At 42.5% G+C, this 24,865-nt stretch overlaps 1 long non-coding RNA gene across 2 annotated transcripts; it reads left to right on the forward strand.

Annotated features, from left to right (window-relative positions):
* Window positions 1-896: 896 nt before the first annotated feature.
* On the forward strand, window positions 897-23,144 carry LOC125327979. Of its 2 annotated transcripts, XR_007204476.1 has the most exons (6): window positions 897-1,024; window positions 1,128-1,220; window positions 6,188-6,306; window positions 19,439-19,513; window positions 19,800-19,876; window positions 20,669-23,144. It is a non-coding gene; the product is annotated as an uncharacterized LOC125327979 (long non-coding RNA). The 2 variants fall into 2 exon arrangements; XR_007204474.1 differs by lacking the exon at window positions 6,188-6,306 and having other exon boundaries at window positions 20,669-23,142.
* Window positions 23,145-24,865: the final 1,721 nt, after the last annotated feature.

Raw genomic sequence — 24,865 nt, forward strand, 5'->3', positions numbered from 1 at the left:
AACTGTCTTGTTTCTTGTATGGTCAAATGATACAGTGACTCAGAAATGAACACACATGTGTTTACGTAGATGGGATTTAGTAACTTGTCCAATGTGGTTTTAGAGGTTTTTTTCCTTAGTTGTGGACATTTTTTTTCTTTGGCAGAAGGCAGCACCAAACCCACAGTTTCTGCACTTATTCTCGACACAATTGTTTTAGTTGTAATTATATGACTGAAAGCATACAGAGTCTACAAATTCCCTATAATCTTGTTAGAACTTTCATTAGAGAAGGTAAAAAAATAATTGGCAAACACAGAGAGAAGATTAATGTTTGTGTTAGAATGATTACAAATAAAAAAGACAGTAGTACTGATGGCAACAGTACTTTGCCTTTTATCACATGTACTTTTCCACTAGAGAACTTAAAATGCTTTCCTGTTCTGTGAAGCCACTTGAGAAATCCTTTACATGTACACATGCATGACTATAGCTATTGCAACAGTGGTAAAGCAGAGATTTGAAACAAGAACCACTTGCTCTGACAATGCAGTGAGTCAGTGTTGAAACTGGAAAGTTGAGACTAAAGTACTCATGCCCACCTTAATGCAGAATATGGGGTGAAGAACTGTAACCTAGCTATACATGGATTGATGGAGTGACAGAGAACAGCTTAAAACTTCATAGACACCTTTGCTTTTCTCAGTAGAAGAATTTACTCTTTCTTTCTGGTCTTTTTTTTTTTTTGGTGTAATTTGGGGTTTTTTCTTTAGCCTCAATACAGGCAAGGTCCTTCTCAAACATGAAAGAAGGCTCTGTCTGAGAAACTCATTAGCCAAATTAGACATAAAATAATGAGGGGGTGAGAAGGAGGCAGCAAAGGATGGAGGTGGGAGGGGAAATGTGGACAAGGATAGCTAGAGACAGTTCTCTGCTAGGGTAGCTGATTAAAACAATGGTACAGTACCTTGACTAATGTAGAGCTAATTAAAACTGCATAGGACAAAGCACTTCTAAATATACTATAGGGATCAATCTTGCTATGGTAAATCCATCCCCAGTGAAATTTCATTGACTTCAATGGGTTTTCTTCTGGGATGAATTTGGACTGATAACCTAATAATTCTTTTCTGTCTTTAATTTCTAAGGACTTTTTGTCAGAAGCATGGCAAGGAACTTCAGTCTGGCTTTCAAAAGTGCTGAACACCCAAAACTCCTACCAAGGTCTCCTGGAATTACAGGTACTTGATACCACTGCTAATTTAAGCTGAATTAACTGTTTCCTGTTTGTTGTGAGTTTGCTTTGTGTAGCGTGCCAACACATCTGCAAAACAACCCCAAACCAACCTCCTAAATCTTCTGAGGAAGAAACTTCCTATGCATAGGTGCAACACCTCACACAAAGCAATGCAGAGCTTAGCAAAGGCCTCTAGGCAACAATGCAATAAAATTAATTAGTAAAAACAACAGTAAATTATAAATTCACAGCATCTGTATTTGCAGGGCAATGGAGAATATGTACTTGGGCTGGTTACTTTTGTTATCCAATTTCCAGCTGACTGTCCCTGGTCTGATTTGTCAAATAAATTTTATTCAATGTGTTCATAGTTTCTCTGAACTTAAAAAATGTATCTTGTTATACCCCTGCAAAAGCCACATTGAGAAACAGGAAAAAATAAATTAAGGCATCTTAGTGGAAGTTACAGCTGTCATCTCTGAGGTGTCCAAGACTATAATGGAAAACCACATCAGACTTTTTTTGAAAGCTTCAAGTGGAACAGAGAACATGCTTTTTGGAACATGTTCCCTTTTACTGCACTACTATTGTAAAGTCCCCTCTGCTTTGGCTTCCACTCCATGGAAGATGTACATCGTACAGATAATGACAGTGTTTCAATAGCACACTTCTTTCTCTTATTTAACTTTTTGGCTTTAACTGAGAAAAAAACCCCAAGCAAACCAATTTCCAACAACAGAAACCCCCACCATTCAATGAATTGTGCTCTGGTTTTATTCTGAAGGCTGGCTCTGAGAGGAGGATTACCAGTTTATCTTCGTTACTTCAAAAAACAGATCTGTTCGATTACCCAAATGTTTGGTTTTAAAAAGGGCAGCTCCTGGGGATCTTAAAGAAATCCACAATGCAGCAGGGAAGGAATATAATAGACTGTTTTGGAAAAAAGTACAATGAGGGGAAAACATAACATACAATACATTTGGTGTGAACTTTTCCCAGAAGATTGCTTGAGCCTCATAGTTCACTTACAACCAAAGTACAGCGATGCTGGGCAGCCTGCCAGTTCTTGTTATTGTAGTACTGTGTGAGCCAGTTCCCTGGTGAAGAAAGAAAAGGAGAGAGAGAGAGAGACAGACAGACTTTTCTTTGCCTTTCATAAGTGTCCCATACTTTCCTCTCTGCTCTCTCTCTGAACACCCAACCACTCCTTACATCAAGGTGCTTTGGGGCACCCTACACTGTGCAGATGTCGTGCTGCTCGTGTCGCATGTGGTACTGTCACAGTTCAAGAGGGCTGACACAGGGCTGTGTCGCCTCACTGCACTGGGGGTTTCAGATGACACCTCTGCCTGACAGTCTAACACTAAGGCACCCTGTGATATGCGTAGTGAGGATGAGTAACACCTTGTCCTCACAACAGAAGTATCTGGGAAGGAAAGCATTCCTAGGAGTGGGTGCCAGGCTAAGTTGCATGTCTACACTGAATTTTGCAGTCAGATGTGAGCCAGGATAGCTTGGGCTTAATACCATGATACCATGCTACAGATGCCAGTGAGGCATCTCTGAGTTGCTCAGAGCACTGGCAGACCTCCTTCATGTCAGTCTAAAAACAGCACACAGACACAGATGAGTTAAAGGCTCACAGTCTGGCCCTGAATGTATAGCAAAACTGAGTATGGATGAAAAAGGCCTCCCATGTTCTTGCATCTATATTCTACCTGGAAATTCATCCCAGAACATTTCAAAATCAGCAAACATGGCATGGGGTTGTTTTTATTCCACCCTTCCAAATCCACACACCTCCTCTTCATGCTGATATGCTGCCTTGAACCCTGAAACTACAGCGCTCTCTGGGAAGCACTTACACAGCCTCTATCAGAAGCATGCTGGGCTCCCAAATGTGATAAGAAGCTGATAAAAATTATCTGGGCGTTAAAACAGCCTTAGTGGAAGAATGTTTAGCTAAATAGATACCATCTGTCCCTTTCAGAGAGCACGTCCTTGTTCTGCCCTGGCCTGACCACTGTGAGCTATTGCTTTTGTGGTGCAGTCCATGTGTGAACGGGCTGTTGTTCCCAGGACCTGGGGCAACTGTTTATGCAATGTGGACTTTATGAGAAACAGTTACAGTTGCAGGGATTTATTTTTTTTAAGAGTTAAAGACTGGTAATGAAAACAACATTTTCGTTTAATACAGAAAAGTACTGGACTGGATCAGCTCAGCTGAATGCTCATATTGGCCTGTACAGCACATTTCTCTGGGGTAGCCAAAGAGGGAAGGAATCCTGAAGAACTATAAGCAGCATACCAATTACCAAGAGAACTTTCATGTCAATAAAAAACAGTGCAAATATTTTCTAAGGGACACTAGCAGCTGGCACACAGCACTGACTACAGCTTTTTAATGCATTTTCTTTACCTCCTCATGACATAGTAGAACAGAGCATGGATAGACTGGCACTACAGATGGCTCATTGAGCTGCTATGCAAATACATAGGAAAAAGGTTAAAGACAAGAATCAGAGGGTAATTTGCTCTGAGAATGACTGCAGAAAACTTTGGAATTTGTGGGACTAAAGAGAGAGTGAAGTCTACCTAGAGGAAAATCCAGCAGAGCATGAAGGTCCCCAGTATAGAACTATTATCATACTTCCCCAGAGAGAAACAGGTAGTGAGATCTGCAGCGGGACAGTCACATCATCCAGCTAATCTAAGCAAATTCCAACTATATATTGTAAAAGTGAATCCAAATGTCTGCCATGGGTGATATTGAGAGGTCAGGCTGCTTGAGCTACCTCACTGGGTTACCTAAAGGTAGACAGATCAATGCCCCATGATGGATGTCAGAGCCCTGAAGGCACTAGTGGTCCTTAATGCTCATGACTAGCCTAACTTGTGGCCTCCACTCACACCCCTTCCCATGGACCCAAGAGCCCCATCTCAGCTCAGGCCTGGGCCTCCATCTGTGTTTGACCTGTGTTGTGAGTAGAGTGGAATGGAAAAGTAGCATTGGAAGGGACATACGATGATCACTGATTCCAACTGCCTGACTACTTCAGGGCTGATCAAAAGTTAAAGCATTCTATTAAGGGCGTTGTCCAAATGCCTCTTAAACACTGACAGGCTCAGGGCATCAACCATTTCTCTAGGAAGCCTGTTCCAGGGTTTGACCATCCTCTTGGTAAATAACTGTTTCATAATGTCAAGTCCAAACTTGCCCTGATGCAGCTTTATAACATTCCTACATGTCCTGTCCCTAGGTCCCATGGAGGAGAGCTTAGCACCTCCCTTTACATTTCCCCTCCTCAGGAAGCTGTAGGGAGCAGTGAGGTTGCCCCTCAGACTCCTCTCAAAACTAGACAAGCAGAAAGTTCTGAGCTGCTCCTCACAGGATATGCCTTTCAGCCCCTTCTCCAGCTTTGGTGCCCTCCTCTGGGCACACTCAAAGACCTTCATGTTTGTCTTAAATTGTGGGGCTCAGAACAGCACACAGTGCTCAAGGCAAGGCTGCACCAATGCTAAATACAGTAGGAAACAGGTGTGCCTGTGTCTAATGCTGACCCTGGAGCTTTCTCCCTAGTGGACCTCAGACCCATGTTGTAGCTGGCTTCTGGATGGCTCTCTCAGATGTATGATTTGGGTTTTTTTTTTCACTCGTGTCTTTGGTCCTGTCTACTTTAAACCTGATGGGTTGTTATGGCCAAAGTGCAGGGCCCGGCACTTCTCCTTGTTGAACCTCATAAAACTGGCCTTGGCCTGTTGATCCAGCTTGTCCAGATCCCTGCTTAGAATTAAAATCTCACACAGCACTTCACCATCACAGCTGCTGTGGGGGTCAGTGGTGGCATTTCTCAGAGCAAAAGATTTGCTAAAGGGGGAAGGCAGGCTTCAGGGAACTGGTTGATCCGGATCATCAGCAATGGGTTTTGAGCTTTAATTGCCTGAAGATGCTGAGAATCAGGGTGGCTGCTGTAAGAAATTGGGATCTCAGGAAAAGAGACAAGGTTTCTTTCATTCCATGCCTTGACATCTGCAGAGGAAAGGAGATCCCATAGAGTCCCAAGAAGAGGGCATTGGCTTTGCAGGGGATTATGAAGGCTTTTGATTATTTACTTTAAGAGCTTTACTGTTTTTGTTGTTTGATAATGAGGCTGCTGTGCAAGCCTGTGTTCCTTTTTCTTCTAATTGCTTTTGATTCTAAAGTGAATCTATCACCCTGAAGGTGTGTGGCCTTGAGTAGGTTCTTCAGGCATAAGCTGTGTCAGCAGTGCTTTTAAGGCCCGGAGCAGGAGGATTGCAGAGGCATCTCTTCAAGGGAAGAGCATGAAAGTCAGAAAGACTTTCAGAAAGAGGATCTTCACATACAAGCCGTTCCGTGATCCTGGAGTTAGAAACACTTCAAAGGTCAGACACAGTCCCAGCTGCCTTAGGAATATGTGAGACCCCTATTCAGACCAATTACACTGACAAAAAAGACCTAAGAGTATATGCAAAAATTAATGGAGGTTATAAATGTGTAGAACTCATTTATTTTTAAAGAATGTTACAAGATGGAAAGGATATTCTGTAGCTCTGAATCAGGTATTTCTGATGTAAGGAATGCGAGGAGAAAATTCAGAATTCATGTTCTTGGAATATTTTGTTTGAATATTTTGTATTTTGATTTTTCCTTTCCAACTTCACAATAGAAGATGACCAGTGGAAACAGCCTCCAAAGTGCCCAGTGACTGGCCCAAAAAAGGGTGCAATGGTTGGAAAAGTGGGTCCTCGAAAGCTGCTTAATTTCTGTGGCTACATAAGTAAAAGGTCAGAAAGGGCTCTGATGAGGACAGATGCCTGAGGAAGTGACATCGCTCTGATCAGTTTGGAGGACTGCGGCACAGCACCAACAGGTTGTGCTTTACAAAGAGCATGTATAGCACTGATATAAGTCAGAATAGTACTTTGATTAAAGTAATCTTTTGATTAAAGCTCAAAAATCCAAGTCTTGGGATGAAGTGCAGAAACTGAAGCCTGCTAGCCAGTTGACTGTTCATACAAGAAACTCTTCGAATGTTCACAGCTTTGGTCAGAGGACAGCTAGATAAGAGGTAAAATTCCATTCTGTTATTTGACATTTTCAGTATCAGACACTAGTGAGCACATTTCTTTCTGTTGTGGAGGGTAAAATGAAACTTCTCTTTGATGGGTGTCTCAGCTCACCCTTTACGAGTTGGTTAAAAAGGCTGATCGTAGGACCTGATCTATTTTCATTGCATGTGTTACACAGATTTCCTTAAAAAGGAATCTTCTGCCTTAGCTAGGAAGATAAATAATGAGAAAACATCTGCTCTTTAAGCTCTGGACTGACCTATAAATCTTAATGACGTATGCAATCCCAGAAGCAGAAATCATCTACAGATTGCAAAATTCTCTCACTCTCTCATTTTGTTTATTTTTTTCTGTTTGTTGGGGGTTTTTTTGGTTTGGGTTTTGGTTTTTTTTTTCGGTTGGTTGGTTTTTTTCCGTTTTTTTTTTTAAAGCAATTTTATTGTTGTTCCTCTAATTCCTGGTAATTTGGAAGCCTGGGTGTGGGTTTTTTCCCCTCACTGTGTCATTATAACTGATAGGAGCTGGTGAGAGGAGGGCATGGCAATCATAATAACACAAGAGGGGTGGAACAGGCAGCCCTTACAAGGAGCTGACAGGCAGAGAATAATGACAGAGTAGAAGATGGATAACTAACAGTTTGGATGATTTACTCTTGAGAAGCTCTGGAGGGTGGGATGCTTCTTTGCCTGTTTATTTCAACCTCACATGCTGAAGAAATGAGTTTGCTTAGCTACTTTAATACTTTGCTGCATTTTCTCCTGCCAGGGAATGGGAATCTGCTTCTCTCTTCAGTACTTCCCTGTGGCCTGCCTCACAAAGGGAAGGGTGCTGTTAAGAATGATAAGATGTTCCTCTCTCCTTTTGCCTCTAGAGCTGCAACAGTAGCAAACATTTAAAACAATGGTATCAGTGATGATCATAAAATTAAAGAGGCTAGAATTCAAACTGCTGTGGAAAATGTCAGGTTCAGTATGCAGAGAAGGATATCAGTGTGGAGCATGGCTCACCTGCAGCATGAGCTAAGAAAAGGAAACTCCAGACTCGATGATCCTTGTGGGTCTCTTCCAACTCAGAAAATTCTGTGATTTCCCTGAGATGCTGCAAAGCAGTGGAGAGCCTCTCATGCAGCAAATCATTCTGATACCTCTTTGCTTACTGCAAGGTCGGGCTAATTTTATTCTCCGTTTTGTGTTGCCTTAATCTAAACATTGGAAGAGGTGATGTTAGGGTAAAAGTCTCAGGAGACTGTGAGCAGCATATGGACCATTTCTCCTGATAAATCATAGAACCATCTGCATGCAAGTGGGCAGGGATGGAGTAATTCTTCTCCTGAAGCTGTTAAGATATCCTACTTCCCATGAGTCAGTATCCTTGGTCTGTAATTTCACAGATAGGTTTGAGGCTAAGATGCCTATGGAAATAATTCACTTACCTGTCTCACTCTGGGACAGGTGGGACAAGTCACATGGGCTGGAAACTCAACCATCTTCTGGGAGTGGTGCTCCCAGGGCAGAAATCACCCTCTTCTGAATTACACTAGAGAGACATGACTTCAGTTCTGGAATGGCAGGGCACACAGGCACACTAAAAGTAAGACAGTGTTTTATAGCTCGAATGGCAATTCAGGAGCAAGAGCTAAAATTAAACACATGGCGATGCTCTGTTTTGTTGTTTCCTGTGCCCTGAATACCATCTGCTTGAAAATCAGGTGAATAAAAGTGTTATTCTGAAGGGCTGCTCTTATTAGATTGATATTTTCTTTAGGTGGAGCAAAGAATCTTGTCTAAAAGGGGATGTATTTAGGAGCCTAATCAGTAAATGCAGAAGAGACTGCAAACTGATCAGTGATCAGAGGAGGGTGAATGGGTTTGACTGACATCTGGAGTAAAGCAGTGCTGTGCTCTTTCAATTACAGGTTTAAGACTGCCACAATTGACAGATTAAAGGTGTTCACCCTAATCCAAAATTATACTTTCCTCAGTCAAATTGACCATTGTGTCAGCTTCAATTTGTTCAGATACGTCACCCACAGTGAGTGATTGGACTGATTCGCTTGCACACTCTTTGACAGGGTCCCTGTTTTGTGTTCACTCCTTACTCTTGCTATTTCCCTTGTCAGACAGATACTCCAGAGGCATTTCCATTATCTCCCATGTAGCTGTACCTCAGAAATGTACTGGACTGGAAAGAAAAATCCTCAGGCCAATTATTCTGACATAAACTCCACTTATCAGAAAGTACTAGAATATAAAGCATAAGTTAAAATAGCTCAAAAATAGAACACATCCATGCACACATATACACCCCAGGCAGACACCTAAGTAATGCTGTGCTCAGTCCCTGCCATGACTGAGTATGGATGAGCTCTTTTAAATAAGAAGCAACAAAAATGTTGCCTCAACATCCAGATCAAAACAGTCTCTCTGAGAATGGAAGTGCTTTAATTTAAAACAAAAGCAAAGAATTGTTTGCAGGGATCTGTCCTGGTTTTTTTCTGTTAGGAGCAGAAGTGGCCTAATGCTTGGAGAACAGTTACCCTGTAATCTTCCTGACTCTTTGAAAAAGGAAGAAAAACAATGTGTACTAATTTCTGAGAACCTTTCTGATGCTGATTTTCCTTGGGTGAGGAAACAGGTAAGAAGAGATGAGTTGCATTCTTTCCCATAAGCTGAAGGAAAAAGAGGTACTCATCTCATAAGCAGAGAGATGTGAAGTGGCATTCAGTTAGTGAGTTTTACCTTTAGCCAGATTCATCAGGTGGGCTTTTCCTTCTGAGCCAGACTGAAAGCATGTCACATCCTCCTGCAGAAGTTTCACATGGGGAGGTTTTGGAGAGCTCTTAGTGGTGTAACTCACTTGAATCTTATTTTGAGGTGAGGTATAAATAATGGCTTGTATAAATAATGTCACTGTCCTCTCATATTATTTCTCATCTCTTCTAGTGTTTTGCTTCAGTTGGTTGGGGCTAGGGTGTTGTGGGCTTGGGGGGTTGTTTGGGGGTTTTTTTGCTGTTATTTTACTCCCCAAAGTATCCATGGATATAAAAATGAAATATTTTTGATCGGGTTACAAGGACATAAAAATGTCCAGTGTTATCTATCTCTGCAATCCATCTGTCACAGTTTCACACAGACACAGACACACAAACACACACACAAACACACACACACACACACAGAGCCATTAGTAGAGTTTCCAGGCACAGCAATATGTAGCCTTTGAAAGAGATACTACTGCTAGAACAAACATTACTTGCCTAGCCACTAAGGAAATCTTGCACTAAAGCTGAAGGAAGTTTTTTCCCCTCTGCTTGCCACAGCAATGCTGAGAGGGACTCATGCACAGGTTCCGTGTAGTTCGCAGGACACTGGCATGTTACAGAGGCTTGTGAAGCAGGATACTAAGGACTGACTGATACCACTTGTTATCACTGATAGAAAATCCTTTGCCTTCCATTCTGAAGATTCCCATAATTAAAATACTTTAATTCTACAGGACATTTGCAGAATGTTCATAATTCTGTCGACATTTTGTCCAAAATACCACATATTCTTTGAAGGACACAGAGTGAAGTTGCTGGATTTTGTTATGTAATTAAGGTTTGAATTTAGAAAATGGGGGTGTGGGGGGAGGTGGAACTGTACTCTTACGTTTTTTAGGCAGTTTTAACACCTTAGAGAATTGGTGTAGCTCTTTGAACTTTGGCACATACATTATCCCCAACCACAGCCATGACTTTGAGTTTTCTGTGTGCTTAAAATTATCAAGAGAAATATGAAAAGTGAAATATAAGAGCACAGCTGTACCTAGTGCTAATTATTCAATAGTTTCACCTATCTCTATGAGATCCTAATCATATGCCCTCATACATAACCCTCAGTATTTGTATACAGTGGCAGAATTTCTTTTTAATTACTGCTTTTCCAGCTTTCCATAGCCATGGCTCACATTACGTGGGGGCAAGGAAGGTGGGAACCATTCCTTCTGTCTCTTTGGATGTGCTTGCAGCCCTCATGCATAATAAGGCTGAGCAGACACTTTCCATTAAGAGATATGTCCACATGGGATGCAATCCATGAAGGGAAGCCTTGGAGCAGATATGGGTGCTTGTGTGTTTGTTGACTGTAAAAACAAACAGTACCACTGGAACCATTTATGTGACTCAGGGTTCAGTTTTACCAGAGATGAGCTGTTGCTGTCACTCCCCCTTTAAGACAGAGGTGAGAGATTTTGATAGGAAGAAGGCAGAAACAAAGAGGGACCACAGAAGTGAGCTTGTTAGGTCAGTAACAGTTAGTAATGGTTGGAAGCAGAGAAGTAAAATCATCAGAGGGAGCAGAGCAGGGGAAAAAAGCAGAAAACCATCACTGACTTGTCAAGATCTAAAAACCTTCTGAGAGAAGAGGCAGGCAGTGCATCAACAGGACTGAGCATCTGCATGTTCTAAGGAGAAACAAAGGTTGACACTTCTCTGCTTGATTGACAGCACCTTGGCCAGCAGAGACTCACAAGGTGGCTGCCCCATGGATACTGAGCATATGAATGCTTAGCCTAATAATGTTAGTCTTAGCCCACTGCTGTGTGTGTTAGCAATAAATAAGACTATTTTTATATATGGACAATCCTGCTTTTGGGCCTGTATGCCAGTAAAAGATACTCAAAATATCAAGGGTTACATTTAATGTGATCTGCTTTATTGTGCAGACTGCAGTACTGGCCTCAATTAATTCCTCCTTGAATTAGAGCATATCTGTTTGGAAAACAAATATCCAGCCTCATTCTCTTTTGATTGAAAAGTTTTCCAGTGATCTATACTCTATTGTAGCCCTTGGGAAATAATTCCACTTTCATTATCCTGAATGTTAAAAATATGCACGTCAGTTTTATTCTGATTTTGACTGGTTTCAACTTCCAGCCACAGAATGTTGTTACATATCTGCTAAATTGAAAAGACCACATATTATCAGGTTTCTGCACCCTGTTTGAATGATGATTAAATAAGTCTTTTGCCTTCTCCTTGACATGCTAACCACACTGTGCCTTTCAGTCCGTACCCTAGCCATGTGCCCCAAGCCCATCATTATCCTGAATGGATACTTTCTGAATGCTTATCAGTGCTTCAACTCCCAGAAACTCAATATTGCAGAGATCATGCCACTACAAAACACAGGGAAGACACATGAGTGGCAGGAGAAACAGTGTTTCCTGTCCGTAGAGTCATAGAATCATTAAGGCTGGAAAAGATCTGTAAGATCATCAAGTCCAACTGTCAACCCAGCATCACCACCATGCTCACCATTAAACCAGGTCCTCAAATGCCTTATATGCTTGGGTTTTTAACACTTCCAGGGATGGTGACTACAACCACTTCCGTGGGCAGCTTGTTCCAATGCTGGACAAATTTTTCCACAAAAAAAAAATTTCCTAATATCTAAACTGAACCTGCCCTGGCACAACTTGAGGCCATTTCATCCTGTCACATGTTACCTGGGAGAAGAGAGTGACCCCCACATGGCTACACCCTCCTTTCAGGCAGTTGTGGAGAGCAATAAGGTCCCACTGAGCCTCCTTTTCTTCAGGCTCAACACCCTCAGCTCCCTCAGCTGCTCCTCATCAGACTTGTGCTCCTGACCCTTCACCAGCTCCTTAAGATCCTTCTTGTGGTGAGGGGCCCAAAACCAAACACAAAATTTGAGGTGTGGCTTCACCAATGCCAAGTACAGGGTTGATCACTGCCCTGGTCCTGTTGGTCACACTATTGCTGATCCAGGCCAGGATGCCATTGGCCTTTTGGCCACCTGGACACACACTGGCTCATGTTCAGCCACTGTTGACGAGCACCCCCAGGTTCTTTTTTGCTGGGCAGCTTTCCAGCCACTTTGTCCCCAGCCTGTAGTGTTTGATCATCATAGAGTTCTTTTCCAGGTGTAATGACTGTGATTCTATGACAGTTCATAACACAGTTATGTTTCGATCCATGTTGTTGATAAAAGTGTCTCATAGCAAAGTGGTAAAAATTAATTTTTAGGGTAGCTCGCCCAAGTCTCACCCCCTTGACTGGTGTCATTCTGCTTTAACTTTTCTGAACTGACTCTCATGGTAGGCAAAACTCTGCTTACCTTGACACCTGTTGAAGCAAACCTGGAACCATGACAGGCAGGCAGTGCAATCATTGCACTGCAAGCCAGGTGAAATCCTGTCCACCTCTCAGACCAGACCAACACATGTGGATCTGGTTCTTCTTACCTTTTTGATGTTGTTCCTCGAACCCTGAGATAGAAATAGGGCCAAGAACTGATCCTTGGAGACTGGCACTCAAAACTAAGTGACTCCTGCTGCTCTTATGTTTGCTGGTGCCAACAGGCTTACTTCAAGGTTGCTAGCTTATGTTCATGGGCAAATGGTGACTTTAATGTTTCCTGACTTCCTAGTGCTTGTTCTTGCAACCTCTATGTTGTTATGGCATCTGTCCTAAAACCAAAATTATATATAAATGTGAAAATCACTCCTATAAAGCAGCAAGCAATGTAGAAGACAGTGAAGTGCAGGGGATTACAAGTGTCTCATATGAGGAATATGTTGCATTGACTAAACACAAACATACATTTTCCTCTGCTTTGTATTTTGGAATGAGAACGAGGGGGACAAATCAACAAAACAGGGATACCCCGGTGAAACTTCACTGAAGTCAGTACAGTTACACACCAGGGATGCATTTGGCTGATTCTTTTGCTAAAGGCTGTATGAAAGACTTAATATAGAGTTTCTGCATGTGTGAAGTGTATGCCAAGACAAACGCAATGTGCTAAATGGAACCTCTTGATTTATTTAAATAAAAAATATGTTACATAAAAACAGTGGATAATTGTAGTGGAATGGATCCAGACTGGAATCATCTGTCTCGTGTCTCCAGAGTGTCTGAGGAAGGGGCTGTAAGGAATATCTTGCTTGTATACCTAAGCAATGTAGGATATGCAGATAGCAGATAATTTCTTGAAACTGCTAAGATCCACCAAGGGACTCAGAGCTCTCTAGAAGACAAAGGTTATAATCAGATGTAAACCAGCTCTTTGGGCTACAGCTGATATGAACTAAGAGATTATCAAACAGCCCATTTTCATCAGTTATCTTCCTTACAGGCACTTGCCTCCCTCTCCCCTTGAGTTCAGATCTGCTGCCAGTATCATCATCACTCTGCCTGGCCAAAATGGTCAAATTACAAAAATAAAAATTACTATCCAAAGTATTAAAGATAAACAAGCACAGTTTGCCTTAACCAGGTTGGAGTATAATCCTGGATGTGTGCTGTGGGCATGGTAGCCAACAATCATGACTTGGACTGGGCTAGAAGAGGCTGTATCTTGGTGTGGATCAGCAGCAGCCTAAACAGCATCTCTGAGCAGTCTTACTTCAGTGTTGGAGCTCCATGGACTTTCTCCTTACAACCCCTAATTTTCTGCTGACTGTGGAGGTACCTACAGCCCACCAGTGGCCTCTCTTCTGCCTGTGCTGACCCGCAAAACTCTAAGCCATGTAACTGTTGAGCTGTTCATCAGAAACCCACCTCACATCAGAGGTTTGGTGGGTTTCTCAAGCTCTGGGTTTCCCCTGTGTTTAATAGCTGTTATTAAAGCCCAGCCAAACAGGGGCTCCCAGAGCACACCTAAATTCCACTTGAGAGCTAGTGCCGGGAAGAGGAAAGGGGAGAAGAGACTGTGTACTCGGTATCTTCAGATATGAGAGACCCAGTTTTGAAGGTACGCCAGAACCTAGTGCTCCCACATGCACTGTTGGAAGTGGTGCAAAGAAGCTTCCTCTAGACATGAAGCTGTTCCACTTAGCATGAAATAATTATGCAAATGCCTCTAGGAAGAGGTCAGGGTAATCGTAAAAGCCAAAGCCCATATTAACAGCACATCAGGTACACTGAGTGCATGCAGCTCCCACAAAGGAGCACAACAGAACAGAAGCCCTCAGCAAAGTCCTCAGCCAAGATGGGTCACTGTTAGGGACAAAAAGGCAACCTTGCGTCTGTGTATGCACTCACAGCCGGTGGTAGACTATTTTAGCTTTAAGGGTCTGTGATAGGAGGCAACCAGCAAGAAGAGAGTGGGAAACTACATAGGAGCTAAAGCACTCCAGGAAATTCCATCGAATCCCTGGATAGACGTTGTCTCACATGTTGAGAAGTGTGATGCTGCAGTACTGGAGGAGTTATCTTGGTTACACGAGTATTTCAGTATTGCTGGCTTTGGCGAAAGTACCTGTTAGAAGAGCAAGATGGAGTGACAGTGCTTGCATAAATGTATTGGGATGGAAAAATTCTAAAATATGGTTCAGAGAAAGAATTAAAGGTGAGATTTTCAGAACTACTTTTAGAAAGTTGGCACTCAATTCTTTCTCATTTATAGTGGGAAAAGGGTATCCTAATTGGACACCTTTGAAAATGCCTCCTTTTTTTCAAAGGGATATAAATTCATTTTAATTAGTTTGTATTCTTCAGCCGTTTAAGCACTTCAGAAAATGTCACCATGAGTCAACAAAGATGTGCTAATCAATTACATCAGTGAGTTTAACATTAGCATCCCAGTATTAAATTATTCTTCAACATTTATTATACAGTTTCTAAAAGATGTTTTCTCCTATTAGACTGGGTTGTATGAAAAATAGTGGTACCAAATCCAAATGCCTAGGGCAGTGTAAATATCCTAACTTTGACATCCTGAAGTTTGAATACTGACATGTGAAATCATAATGTTCTTTCACAGCCTCATCCAGGGTCCATAGAAAATTTCTGATGACTCATGCAGGTCTTGTCTCAGGCTTTTAATATGGCTTTTTCAGCTCTATTTAATGCCTGACCTCATAGAGCTTTGTTCCTGTAACAAAAATCCTAGGAGATCTCATTCTGTCTGGTACCTGACTTCTGCCTGATTTCTTAGAAATGTCAAGGTAGTTTGCTAGCATGGTTGAACTCAGAACAAAGCCTAAAGGCTGGTGAATACTGAGCTTCTTTAAACAAATACACATCTAAACAATAAAGTCTTGTAGAATATGCCACACATTAGGTTTTGGCTAATACTAAGCAACTGTGGGGAGAGAGTGAGAGCTTTCTGTTGCAGCGAAAGGTTTTGAGATATAAGAGTCATGCACATCTTAAAACACTAAGAAAGCATGGTGCAGAACGGGGCCTGTAATAACTTCTGATGCTGGGAGCCCATCCTGAAACAGGAGGGGACAACACTGCAGTTCAGCAGTCAAAGTGCTGGACTGGGTCCTTGGAGCTGCATACTTCACTCCTGGCCTATAAACCACACTGTATGAATTACTACAACTCTGCCAGCCCGAATTTCCCTCGGTTTAAAGAAAGAGAATGCCAATTTTTTCACAAAGCTCTATGGTAGGTGATTGTTTTGTTTGATTAGGACCAGCTTGCTCATTATTACTCAGACAGCAAGAAAAATTCAAGGAAGCGAGAATTTTTTAGACAGTGCCATTAATTTTGTTTATGGCATGTTACATGGTAGTGTAACAAACTGAAAAAACACAGCTCTCTTTGAACCTCACTTTCTTCCTTCACACAGAGTTTTTCAATTTCACAGTGCACAACTGATGCTGGAGGAGGGGAAGGCAGAGGGGAGAAGAGAAGTGATGATTTTGGCAGCGACACCGTTATGATTTGCTAAAATAGCAGTTGGCAAATCTGGTTTCTCAAATATCTCATGTTTTGTTAATTACTGACAGCTTTGTTTTTAACTGAACGTGAAACAATGTGGAGAAATGGGCAAGCCTGGCCCCTGACTCACCACTGCCTGGCTACGCTCGGCAGGTGGGAGCAAGCTGTCTCCAAGAAGGGGCTCGAGCAGTAATTAGTGCCCCAGTTCATGAGGTTCAGCAGATAGACACAAGCAGACAGTTCCTGGAACCCAGCTATGAGATGCCCAAAAGGAACTCTTTCCTCCTTATGCTCACTGGGCCAGTAAGAGATTAGAAATCATGCCAAAAAGGAACGTGAAGCAGGCTGGAGAGGTACCCCCTTCCCCAGACACAGTTTGATCTGGGTAACAGTGAGGCACAGGATGCCTTGGGGGAACTGTTGGCCTTGGTTCTGTCCCATGTGGAAAACTGGGAGGGATCTAGCTGCTCTAGACCACCAGTGGCTGGAAGCATCCCTTCAGGAGCCAGGGGTTTACCTGGAAATGCATCTTCAGGGGTAGGTGGAGCCCAGTCACTTTATCCATGTTTGCTTCAGACCAGGGACCACATCCCATGAAAAGCAGCAAAGTGTGAGACTTCAGGATGTCAGAATTAAGTGTGGGCAAAGTGGACCAGAGTAGACACTCCTCTTGCAGTTCATCTGTCAACATGTCCTGGCCACCTGGAAGTTCATGTGGCGCATATCTCCACATACTTTCATCTCCACTAAATCTGAGTGATGCTCAGTCTTCATGGGTCGACCAACACAGGGCAGGCACAGAGCATGGACTCACTGGGCAAGCTTGAGAGATGCACTGTGGACTGGGAACTCTCAGGCAGAAATCTGGGAGCTTTGTAGGAGCAGGAGCTTGTTCTGCAGGTAGTGCCCTCCCTGCTCTTCTCCAAGTGAGCATGATGGACTCTGGTACCAGGACACAGGGAAATTCAAAGACATAGAAAACAGGAAAATTCAAATCTAATGAAAGACAGATTATTTCTTCTGCCTGCATGCATGTAATTTACCTCTTCTCTGCTCCAGGAAATCTCAGGGGCCAAGAACATAGCAGATTTTTTTTTCAAGGACCTGATACCTAATGATATAACAAAAATATCCAGCCAGTATAATAAATTTGACAAAAGCAGAAGAAACACTTCAAGGTTTATACCCATTTCGAGTGAGTGGAGACCAGGACTAAAATATTACTGGGAACAAGGGTTCCTAAGGATGCTTGTGTGGTGACAAGATGCTGGAGTAGCAAGACTGCAGGCCATGTAAAGCTATTCATGCATAACTGCGCTCCTAATGATCCTGTGGTAATTTAATTTTTGACCTATGTTTATTGTACTGGGTAAATATCAAATCTGCTTTTTGCTTCTTTATTAGCACAGCTCATCAGGCTCTGTGTGTGTGTGTGTGTGTGTGTGTGTTTGTACATGCACAACACATAGACATAATTACACATAAGTCCTTTGGTGTCACTTTTCCCAGAGTGACACTTTGCATACGAAATGAATTTTTATAGAAATAATGCTACAGAGATAATTTTTTCCGACCATTTTTTCCTCTTTACTAATACATAGGAGAAATGGAAACAGTGAGTCAGAATATATCTGTAATCACATGGCATGAAGAGAAATTCAATTTCCAAAATGCTGAGCTTTTTGTCTCTGTGCAGAAGGAAGTCTGTAAACTTGAGCTGTACAACGCACATCACAGATCTGGCATTCATGACTGATAAACTGTTTTGAGAAGCAGCAGCATCTCAGCCCTGACTAGACAAAGATATTTTGCAACAGTCCTCTCACTGAAGTTAGCTGGAGCTAAGGAAGCGTTCTGGGAAATCAAGCTTGTACAGTGAAAGCAGAGTGCTGGGAATACAGGCTGCTAACTTTGGCTCTTCCACGAACTCATTGCTTGACCTTCAGCACAACAGAAGAAGGACAGGAGTCCAAGAGTGACCTGGGACTGCTTTTCCATCATTGAGCTGTCCCTCTTTAACTAACACTTGTTCTTCTTGCTATGCATCAGGATCTCATTTCCTCAGCCAAAAATAAAAAGGCAGGGGGGAAAAGATGTCCTATAAAGGGATCCTGAATTATGAAGCCCAAGCCCCAGAAAACCTCACTGACAGGTTTCCCCCTTTTTATACAATGGAGAGGAGGAAGTATTAGTCCGTGAACTAAGATTTCACTGATAAAGCATCAGATAATATTTCAGTCTGACTTCTTATCCTGCACAATGCCTCGTGCCCCCCTGATGCTGTCTAGAGAGGAAAGGCAGCCCTTCTGCCCCACAGGTGGGAAAGCCTCCTTGTCCCACCACCCAGTGCTCCTCCGGGATGCTGCCACAGCTGTCCCTGGCTCCTCCACAGCATCGCAGGCAGAGGTGCCTGCCACGCTTCCCTCTGGCAGGTCATTGACTTGGCCTCTAAACAATGAAAGTTTATGCAAAGAATGGAGGGAAGAAAAAAAAAAGAAAAAAAAGGATGAAGAAAAAACAAAGAAAGAACTATGTGATGGCTGGGATTGAGGCAAAGAAAAATATTACAGCAGTGCAAAGTACAAAGGGGGTTAAAAAAAGGAAAGAGAGAAAAAGAGATGGGAGACTTGAATAGCATTGAACATTTGAATTTCTTTTGTTTGAGAAGGTTTTTTTTTTTTAAGGGTGCTTGGAAATGTAAAGGGCTTTCTTTTTTTCATACAGGTGTTCTCTATACATTTTTCCAATTAGAAGAATCTCCTTTATATATTTAGCACTATTTAGAGGGTACTGGGAAGATAAGGCTGCTGAGGAATGCTGCAGGCTAAAGCTAGGTTTTCCAAACTGGCTTTTGTTGCACCAATGTGAATCACTTAATAATTCATATTTCAGAATACATTAATGCAAATGATAATTTTAGCTTGCTATTGAATTTTTAAATATGCACTACAAGCAATTTATGTTTCTGTTCATTTTGCCAGGTAAAACTGTTTAGACGTTTGTAACATATGCTTGGTTTCATTCATCATATATCATTCCATTGTTTTAATTTGGGGTAATTAAAAATTAGGAACATCACAAATAATACATGGAGCCCTATGTTCACAGAAAAATAACATGGAACCGATGCTCAATCTTACAATTTGAATGAAAGACATTTTTCAGTGATGCTGCAGTAACAAAATAGCAGTGTTTCTGAAGATAATCTATATCTAAATAATAATTACTGTGATTAATTGGTATCTCTTTTTCTTGAAATCATTAGTGGGTTTTTTTCTGGAATTTTTTTGTTTAGACTTACAGGGAATATTTGGTGTAGGAAGGACAAACATGTTGTTCCTCTCCTACTGAGCTGGCTAGATAATTAGAAGACTCAAAATCAGAGGTTATTGAAGATTCACTTTCTCTTTTTTTGTTTCTGGAAACTAATTGTCAGCTTTGACCCCACATTTCAGAGACACAGTGGGAGCTGAAGTGGCACACAAGCTGTGTGACCCAGAGGGGCCAAGCTGGGCTTTTCCCAGGGAAAGGTAAGCAGCTCTGGGATTCTTGCATTGCCCCTCATCCCTCCAAGGTCCCCAGGGAAGCCAGTCTTGGCTGCCCAAGTGACCGTGGCCCAGCAAGGTGACACTTGGTAGGGGTACATTTAAAGCAGTGGCTGGGGACAGGGGATGCAGAATCCTGCAGCATCTTGTTCTTTCATAAACAGTGCATGTGCCCTCTGTGACTTGTTCCAGAGAAATAAAATGTCCATAGAGAGGGCCAAGGAGGGAGGAGGACATCCTGAGGCCCAGCTCTGCCTTCTCTCTTCCTCAGGTTTCTGACTGTGGCTCTCCAGCTCCAGCATGTCTGGGAGGATGTTAACTTGGCTCTTGCCATGTTCAAGGGGTCAAGTAAGTTCTCTCCCATTCAACCATGCCTGTAACAAAGGACAAGAAAGAGACTTCTGAAGCCCTTCTACACCTCTGGGGAAGATGCACCACCACCTCACCTTCCCACTTTATCCTGCTGGGCAAAGGAAACAAAAATTGATGCCCTCCATCCCTTTGCAGGACAGCAAACCCATCTTTTACCACCAGTAGTCCCAGACTGCATTCCACAAATACTTACTTGCCCCTGGCTTTCCTCTGGCCACCATGAGTGCTCAGCTATGATAACGTGGTAGCATTTCCTAGATACGAGATCTACAGCCAGATACAACCCACTTAACTGTGGGACATATCCCAGAGCTCCCATATGCAAATCTCATTCTGTACTTAATCAAATATCATCCATCCGGGGAGAGGAGGAAAAGAAAGAAATGGAGGTGCTATTAGAAAAGAAATGGTAATGAGAAGAAAAGAGATATCAAGGAATGAAAACAATTTGTTATAAATTAATATTACAACCTGGGGATATAAATATGTCTGGTTATTGGAACGCACATTCTCCTCCTTAAACCATTGCTTGAAGCATTAAACTTCCCACGACATGCTGTATTGGTCAATGTATCTCTGTAAGAAGGTGCTTTGTATCTCAGAGGTAGCATAAGAGCCATTAGATGTGGGTGTTGCTATGGTAACTGCTCTTTTTTTTAATTGAATAGCATAGTAAGTAGTCTTGTAAAACCCACCAACCCGTAACTTGCTGGTGCCCTGAGGCAGCATTAATGGAAGCACCTTTTCTTTGTCTTATTTCCTTCCTAGAGAGACGCAGGTACCTCGGCATAAGCCGCATCCTTACAAGGTAATAACTGTGCCAGGAGAATATGTTCTGATGCCTTTTATTAAGGGGATGGTAAACAGAAGGTCAGGTAAGATACACCAGCTTTATTCCTAGTTACTTTATACATCATGAGGTATGGTAAAGGGAGAAGACTCTCCCTTTCTTTTCCAGCTGAGATGGAAAAGCCAAAATCTTTTCCTAATGTGTCATCATTCACTTCTTTCACACAGTGCACACCGTGTGTGCACCCCACCACAAGGCATGGTGCTGTATTGCAGCCAGTCAGTGAACCATCCAGAGGAAGCCTTCCAGTACACCAGCCATTTGGATGACAGGACTTTTGTTTGGTGTAAGATTTACTGGTTTCCTCTTTCTGTTGACATGTGTCAAGTGGACATGTCAGGTGTGACTCTTTCTGAATCTCTGAGACCTTCTGCTTTTATAGTACTTTTCAGAAGATCAGTGATCTATTTGACTGCTGAGCTGGGTCACCTGCCTGGATTTTGGATCCTCCCTAGTTCTTGCCTCTATTCATGTTTTAAGTCAGTAGCAGAGTATTTTTCTAAGCTCATGAATACCAGTCCTTCTCCAAGCAGGGAAACTCTCTCTCTGGTTGAACACTTATTCAATTTGGTAAAACATACCAATTTTTCAGCTTCAGCTCCAGAATTCCCCTTACCACTGCTGATAAGCATGCTTTATTACAGTTCTGCTGCGGGATTCTCTGCATGGGGCTGTATCTCCAGTTTCATTGTCCTTGTCATGTGAAGTGTGCTCATACACCCTCGCCCTTTCCCTGCCACCCTCTTGGCCTCGGCACAGTTTTGACATTGCAGATGGTTTGCAGGCAGATCCTGCCCCTGGCTGGCCAGAAGAACTCCCACAAGAACCTGGGATTGCTGTCATTTCTCTCTTTCTTCTCTGTGTTTTTATGTTTATAATTCCCCATGACCAATCATCCCTATGCTATTCTGTGCGAGCCCACTGAAAGGAGCACTTCATCGTGATGAAAAGGAGATCATCGTCTTTAATGCCAAAAGAATAACTAACCTTAAGGCTTCTTTTGTTTGGGATTTTCATTTATATGTTATCTGGGGCAAAGTTCACAGCTGAGATTTTTGGTAATCCCCATTCAGGTGCTGCCAAACAAGGGTGGCACTGACAAAGATATTTGAGATAAGCAATTTTTTTTTTACCTTAAACATTTCCCAGTCATCTAAAAGTTCTGCTTTGCTTTGATTGTTGCATGGTTTTAGTTTTGGCAGGGCTCAAACTGATCAGATCCAGAACTATGGGTTATTGTACCTAAGTCTTCCAAGAAGCTCTCAAAGCACCTGACATATGCCCACAGGATTGAGTTGCTTTCTTTTAAAGTGCTGTTGAGGGAGTGGCACTCTCCCACCTCCAGGCTGTATCCCAGGTGGGGCACAGCAACCCCCCAACTTTGCTAGTTTTCCGAGCAAAGTTGCTCCACTGTGGGAAAAACAATGCAGGATTTATTGGGTTAGACTTTGCTCCAAGGCTATGTAGTTTTTCAATGACATTTTGATGTCAAATAAAAAAAAGATAGCCAGAAAAGCTGCCAAATACAAATCTCAGCTTCAGACAGCTGTAAACTTTGGGTACATTAGAGATAGGAGCTGAGCAGTATTGTCAGAGCCTGTGATGTATTTATTAACCAAAAGTGAGAAAATTTATCCCGCTTCGGAGAACTGAAGTGAACTTTGGGTGTCACGTAAGCCTGGTGTTGCTCTGCCATTTGGGAAGTTAATTTCCCCCTAGAAGGAAGTTACGGCCTTTAATCAAAGGCTTGTGAAAAGTGACTCATTTTGCTAGGTTGGCAAAGGTTTCTAATTTGTTTTGATATTTTTGGTTCTATCCAGAGAATGTCTCTTATTGGAAAAGACAGATTAAAGAAATAGATAAAAAAAGAGGGAGAAATGCTTGATGTGCACTTGAGGTGCCCAGATTTGTTGAAATATGAGCTTGGAAAGTCTGAGTGATCTTCACATTCAGATCACAATTTCACTGTAAAAGAAAGGTCACTTTTGCTTGTATTCTGGGGCAGCTTTTTCTCTTTTGTCCCCTTGGTAAGATCTCTCCTTTTGTATTATTATGGATGTACCTTGGTTTCGAACTTTTCCTTTTTACTGTTTTTTTTCTCTTTTTTCTTCTTTTTCTTCTTTATGGACAAAGGACTGATATTTCATCTTTTAAAAGATTTACAAGAAAAAGATATAATACATGCACCACTGTGGAAAAGCATTTCTCTGTTCATACCTTTGCATTTTACAGGGAAATATGTCATTCCTTTCAGATCCATGAATTAAGATGCACTATTTTTTGCTGAAGGCTATTTTAAATTAGGCTAATAAATTGCTGCTCTCTGCCTTGCGTGATAATGCATTACATTATCTACTGATGTACATGTATTGTTTGACTCTAATGGTGTGGAAATTAAATGTTAGACATGGGCCAGATGTTCCTATAGATGAATATGAAGTATGACTCTGTCGTAGCTGAGTCTCAATGGGACAGAAGGTAAACGGTGAGGTTTTTTGAACAACAGCAACAAAAATCTTTAAGTGGGTCACTTGCATCCACACCCAAGATCCAGCCCTAACACTGAGCTGTTGAGCAGCATTATCAACCTGAGCTCTGCTATTATTCCTCAGCCAGAGCCCGTGCCTTTCTTACTTCAAATGCCTCAATGCTTATACAGCCACAAAGAACGACTCATAGAGATGGCAAATGCTTGCTGTCCTTGTCAGATTGACAGACACAGCTCAGGGTGCATCCCTGACTCCTGCCTTAGCTACAAACATTTTGAAGCTTTCCCTCTGCCCTTCCCCCTCTCCTTGTGTATTTTCATACAGTGGCTGAGGGGGCAAACAGATGTATGTTACAGTGAATATTAATGAAGGTCCCCCACTGGCATCTCCTCTTGGAAAAGGCAGGGGGAGAACAGTTTACAGTCTCACTCGCAGGGCTAAATTACCCAGTGACTCATAATCTAAGTACCAGCAGAATGCTGCTGAATATGGGTATTTAGGACATTTGATAATGATGGACAGAGGCGTTTTCAAAATTGGTAATAAAGCAGCTTTGCTTTGGGAATGCTCTGACTCACTACAGCTCACTAGCACCTACAAAAATAATAATCCTAACCATGAGATTAACCAAATATTTGTGTTTGTGTGTGAGGTGGGAAGGAAGGATGGAAGGAAGGACAATTTTTTGCATTATCAGTAGAGGTCTGTAAGCAAACCAGAAGGACTCTTGGGAGCACTGAATTGGTAATTAATGGATTCCTTATCACTAAAAAAGAGAGATGAAATTTCTCCTTTTTTTGACAGCCCTGATTGCAGGACTGGCCCCACTTGACCACTGCTCTCAGTGTGACTCTGTACTGAGGACTTCTTAACACCGCCCCAGCACACAGATGGCCCCAGACTGGCACAAGAGCGAGGGTGGCGAACTGCAGGATGAGTGTGGGAATGAACAGCGGCATGCAGGAGCAGGAAACAGCTTTACAGCCAAGGAAAGGGGTTGTATAACTGCTCCTGGAAAAAGATGCCACAAGGTAGACTGAAGTGAGATGAAGGAGAGCTGGCCATGGCCACAGCACCACATTGTTGCTGAATGGGCAGTGGTCCTCAACTATGTCTCATGAGGGGATGAAATGGACAGTCATTTCCAAGGCAGAGGGTACATCTGGCTTGAGAATTCTGAGCTGCTACTGTGTCCTACCCCAGTCTGCTGTCAGGCTAATATTTCTGCAAAGATTTTGGGTATAAGCTTGGTTTTTTGTGCCCGAGCTCACCACAGGCCAGGGATTGTAAAGAGCTACGTTATTTTCCCTGCTGAATGTGGCAGTCACCCCCAAGAGCATCAGACCCTGACAGCGAGCTCCTTGCCACCCACATCCATGTCCACCACAGTTCTGTGGGATGGTGGAGGGAAGATGAGCACAGGGTGTATCCCACTGCAGTCCACAGACATCAGTACCCATGTTCTGGCTGTCAGAACCATGAACAAGCCCGAGTCCCCATCAGGGGTGATGCCACAGCACTGATTCCAGGTGAAAGGCAGCATCAGGTCTTCAGTATGTCATTTGTAGAAAGCTAGGATCATTCCCCATCAAGCTGGAGTATTTCTTGGGCCTCTTAAGTGGCAGG

The sequence above is a fragment of the Corvus hawaiiensis genome, chromosome 1, assembly GCF_020740725.1.
Source record: "Corvus hawaiiensis isolate bCorHaw1 chromosome 1, bCorHaw1.pri.cur, whole genome shotgun sequence".
NCBI lineage: Eukaryota > Metazoa > Chordata > Aves > Passeriformes > Corvidae > Corvus > Corvus hawaiiensis.